The sequence below is a fragment of the Calonectris borealis genome, chromosome 2 (genome assembly GCF_964195595.1).
Source record: "Calonectris borealis chromosome 2, bCalBor7.hap1.2, whole genome shotgun sequence".
NCBI lineage: Eukaryota > Metazoa > Chordata > Aves > Procellariiformes > Procellariidae > Calonectris > Calonectris borealis.
In genome coordinates this window covers 171,692,133-171,697,098 of record NC_134313.1, presented here as the reverse complement: position 1 = coordinate 171,697,098, position 4,966 = coordinate 171,692,133, and the positions used below count along the sequence as shown (strand labels likewise).

Here is a 4,966-nt window from a genome sequence, read left to right as displayed (position 1 = left end):
TTTTTTCCAGAGAGAGTGAAAAGTCTCCTTGCGGATGACTTCTACTGCCAAGCACGTCATCTCTGAAGATCCATTCTGATGGGAAGTTTGTAAAAGGCAACTCCTTTGAATGAAAAAGATTTCCATTCTGGAAAATCTCTTTCCACCCGAAGTCAAAATTACGCGCTGCAGGTTAGGAAAAAGGACATTAGAGAATCAGTAACTCACCGAAAACACATCAGGACTCTCTGTCGCTAGTTACGAGGCTGCTACCGCTTCTCGGGAAAGCCTGGAAAACACACCGAAGCGACGCCGATTTGTCCCGTGTTGTCCACGCCTCTTCTTTGACCTTGATTGCTTTTAGCACAGATGCCAGTATCTCAGTAAGGTTTTCGAGTGCTCCTGTAAGGTATTTTAAACACTGACTGACTGAAAAAGCATAAAGCTTTTATCGTGAAAACAAAGCCTGTTTCTCCCGAACGTCCGAACTCTTACAAACGGTTCCTTTCCTCTTCTAGTCCAACATTATTTTCACAGCACCCTTTAATAGCAAGCGCACAGAAACAGAAGACTCTGCTTTCAGGAAGAGAAAACAGACGAAGGAAAGCAAGCCTTGAATAGGCGTACCACGCTCCAGAACAGACCTTTATTTTTAGTATTTGTGTTAAAATATTTCATGTTAAAAAAATCAGATAGAAGGAGAGCTGCCACATTCTTCGTGTTAACTGTAAAGTCCACACTACAAGCACCTTAGGAAAAATGCAGACACACATCACAGGCATACCTTGTACTTGCAGACCACTATGGATCCTTTCCATCCGTCTCGTACTTTCACGGCAGTTGACATTCTGCTGAGAGGAAAGGAAAAAAAAAAAAAAAAAACAAACACGTTTAGCACAAAGCTTCCTTTTCTGTGAAGACTACAACTGAGTGGAGGAGAAAGTATTTTGCATCATCTTTGGTGCAGTTGTTGAGACAGGCCACTAGAGCTTCTGCATGTTTTAGACAACCGTGCCTTTTCTTTTGGCTCATCGGCAGCTTTAGAACTCACTTGCCTAGAGACGCGCAGGTGACAGGCACAGACACCTACGTACGTTTTCTCAAGCCTAAGTAGAGCCGCGATTTCCTCACCCGATACGTCCCAAGTTGAGTATTTTTGTTAAAGAGTACGGCAACCCGTCTGTCCTCGCGAACTCGCTGCAAAAGAGGAATCCTTTTTTCCAGGCCGTTTCTCCAAACGGTCGAGATCTTTGAAAACTGCAGTTGTGCCACCAAACCTGCTCAGGGTCCCTCCCAACCTTCGACCATCGTTAGATTTAACAGGCACACGCTCTATTCCGTCTTCCAACAGCAAAAATACATAACGCCCCCAGACCCCTAGCGCAACCCTACGGACGTCCACACACACCTCGCTGTTTTGATGAGGAGCCACTGAGCACCCCTGCGAGCACAGCGGGATCATGCGCAAGACCAGCGTCCTGGTTTCGGCTGGGATAGAGTTAATTCTCTTCCTGGTAACTGGTATAGCGCTGTGTTTTAGATTTAGGACGAGAAAAACGTGGATAACACGCTGATGTTTTAGTTGTGGCTAAGTAGCGCTTACGCTAGTCGGGGACTTTTCAGCTTCTCATGCCCTGCCAGCGAGAAGCTGGGAGGGACCTTAGCCAGGACAGATGACCCAAACCGGCCAAAGGGACAGTCCATACCATATGACGTCACGCTCAGTACATAAGCTGGGGGAGTTGGCCGGGCGGCGGCGACTGCCGCTCGGGGACCGGCTGGGCATCAGTCGGCGGGCGGTGAGCAATCGCATTGTGCGCCGCTTATTTTGTATATTCTTTTATCGTTACGATTGTTTCCCCTTCCTGTTCTGTCCCATTAAACTGTCTTTACCTCACCCCACGAACTTCACTTTTTTTTCCGATTCTCTCCCCCACCCCACTTTGGGGGCAGGGGGAGCAAGCGAGCAGCTGCGTGGTGTTTAGCTGCCTGCCGGGTTAAACCACAACAACCAGCTTCACCTACGCCGATTTCAGCGAATGCAGCTTCTGAAGCTTTAAACTGAAAACCGTATCTTGACACTTTGCCGCGGCAGAAACGATCCGTAACTAGAACTCTACAAAAACGCAGTAACGCACATTGCAAACCCACAGCAGCGACAGCTTCAGAAATATTTCTACCGGGAACAAGGGAGAAAAACAATACAGTTTCATCTCACGCACAGGAAAGCAGCAGGCAGAGAAAAGGGTCGGCATTCGTAGCCCTTGCAGGACGCAGGCATTCTCCTTCCATTCCTAAACCCGCCTCTTAGGTCGAAATATCACAACACTACTACGGCAATATCGAGAGCAGGGAACAGCAGCCCTGCCGCTGGATGTGCTACTGACTGATGCTATTTACGTAGCAGGACACCTAGACAGAGGGGCACGTTTTTCCACACACAACCCTGAACTTCCTGAAAATTTATGTTTACCAAAACGAGCCATTTGGAACACATTGCCAAACAATGTTTGGCAATAAAACTTTGATGTGTTTGACACACACAAATTTGGGGTAACTCGCTACTTGCTTCCTGCTGTTGTTGTTCTTCCTTCAGAAATTCTACTTGTAGCCAAGTTATTCGCTACCGGTTCAAGCATTTACCTTCCAGGTATTACCAGCACATCTACACAGGCGAGGAACTAAATCGCTCTTCTAAAACTACCCGAGTGAAAATTACAGCCACGAAAGAGGAGTGACAGAGAAGGAAAGGAGAGGTCAGGCAGCAAGAGAGCTCTGCAGGCTGCCACCAGTCAACATCGCACTCTTTTTAAAAAAAAAAAAAACCCAAACCAAAAAATAACACAAACACAAAAAGCCCACAAAAACCAACAACAAAACAAAACCTTGACGTTGTACCTTTTTTTTCTTTTGGAGCTCGTCCCTGTCTCAGCAGATTGTCTCGTCAGAGCATGAAATGCAGGTGATCCGTATCCCGATGACATCTGCACGCGATGAACACGTGTTCAGAAATAGTCCAGATCTGTAAGACCGGTGTCATTTGTGTGGTTTTAATAATCATAACTCCGTTTTATTGACCGATGCATTTGCGAGGAAACTAAGTAACTTTTAAACGTAGCCTCTCCTTGGGGAGAAAAATGCGTTAGGGAGTGAAAAAAATGATGATTCAGAGCTCCCAACCATGACGGAGCAGCGGGGAAATTAACGAAAGTGAAGGCCAACAGCAGCAACACGAAGCGACATTTGGCTTTAATTCTGATCACGTACTTAAGCGGCTCTCCAAGTCTATGCCTCGAGCCTATGAATGACTAGCCCTTTTTTGGAAGGACCAACTTTTTTCCTTAAAAGTCCTAGACTGAAGACTCCACTGAACAGAACGTGGATTGAGCCACAGGACAACGTGCCGTCAACACTCTCAGGAAAAAAAAAAATCAAGTAAAAATCAAGTTTAAATATCAGTTTCCATCGTGTCTCATTCATTCCGTTTCTAGTGATACCTGGGTGCTCCAAAATTCACTCTCCTGACACCACGTAGTACTACAAATTGAGTTATGCCTATAAAAATAAAAGGCTATTTCCAACCTGCCCATAAAATCAGTATGAACAAACAGAAGAGAAACACTTGAACTTAAAGAAGGACACAGGCAGCTCTTAATTTTTCGTAGATGAAAGCTCATTCTTTTCCCTGAAAGGAAAACACTCGTAACTACCCAGGGTTAGTTACGCTAACGAGGGTACGTAGGCACGCTCTGTTCACAGCAATTGTTCATCAGCTTTTCTGCACCGGCAGCAAATTTGCCTTTTCCCTGGGTTTGACGGGGAGCACCTGCAGCGACCTTGAACGCGCCAATGTTTCTCCCGGCTCCCCCGGCCCCACACGTGCCATCACCTGAGCAGCAAGCGGCGTCAACCACGCAGGATTTTCTTCACGTGACGCAGAAGGTGACGCTGGGAAAAGAGGAGGCACAAAATGAACCTGTTTGTCACACCCAGCCAACGGCGAAAACCCAGGGAAGGATTCTGCCGTGCGGGGCCGGGCTGCGCACCCCGGGAGCTCCAGCCGGCCGGTTTCGCTCCCCTTTGCCGGGTACCGGGGAGACACCGCCGCCTCGTGCTGCCGCCTGCCCCCCGGGGGACCTCGCTTCAGCCCTCGGGAACGGGACCGGGAGAGACCCTCCACGCAAAGAGAGCGGATCCACGCGTGGCGTGGATTTAATCCCCGAGGGAAGAGCTCGGGCTCCCCGCTAGCAGAAGGACAACTCGCCTCCCTGCCGCTCGGAGCGCCTTGCCGGGGACAGCCCTGCCTGCGCCCGGCTGCTCTTCAGCCGTGCTGGGAGTGCAGTCTGGCCGACGGATGCTCCGGCAAACAGACACTGCAGCGAATCGCAGCTCCCGCTCGTTACAGCTGCTGGTAATTTTGCCTCTGGCTAAGGCATGCCCCAGACAGCGGACACCCCGTCTCGTTCCAGCTCCTGCTTGCGACGGTTCTGGCTAATTGAAGCTCCAGCTCTGCACCGTTGATTTCAGCTCCTTCTCCTTACAAGCTCCAGCTATTTGCAACAGCCTGGGCTTTTGACAAGGTCGTAAACCAATCGCCGTCAAAACTCAACTGTTAGGATTAAATATCATAGTTGGACATTGTATAAACATTAATTAGTTTGTACGACTAATCAGTTAATAACTATTCGAAGCAGTCGACAAGCAAGAGCTGGACTCGAAGAGGGCGTGCGGGGTCTGAAAAGCAGAGACCACCTCTTCCCCCCAGAGACCACCGCAGACGTTGAGTTGGGCCTGGTGCGTGCCGGCCTCCCGCACTTCGGGGTCCAGCAGGACCAGAGCCCCTCCCCCCGGGGAGGCTCCACGCACCCTGCCCACCCCCTGCTTTCCCCCGCAGCCCCCAATGCCCTCCCAGCCCCCCGCACAAACGGCCAAACCGGCTTCTGCTTTGGGCCCCCAAACCAGCTCACTTGGCACCCATTTCTGAGCC

The 4,966-nt window shown here is 49.6% G+C and overlaps 1 long non-coding RNA gene across 3 annotated transcripts; it reads right to left on the bottom strand.

Moving 5' to 3' along the window:
* Positions 1–206: 206 nt before the first annotated feature.
* On the bottom strand, positions 207–4,570 carry LOC142078363 (uncharacterized). 3 transcript variants are annotated; one of them, XR_012672183.1, is made up of 3 exons: positions 2,878–4,570; positions 764–827; positions 207–268 (listed from the first exon to the last, which is right to left on the bottom strand). It is a non-coding gene; the product is annotated as an uncharacterized LOC142078363 (long non-coding RNA). The 3 variants fall into 3 exon arrangements; XR_012672181.1 differs by having other exon boundaries at positions 208–381; XR_012672182.1 differs by having other exon boundaries at positions 258–381; positions 764–830.
* Positions 4,571–4,966: the final 396 nt, after the last annotated feature.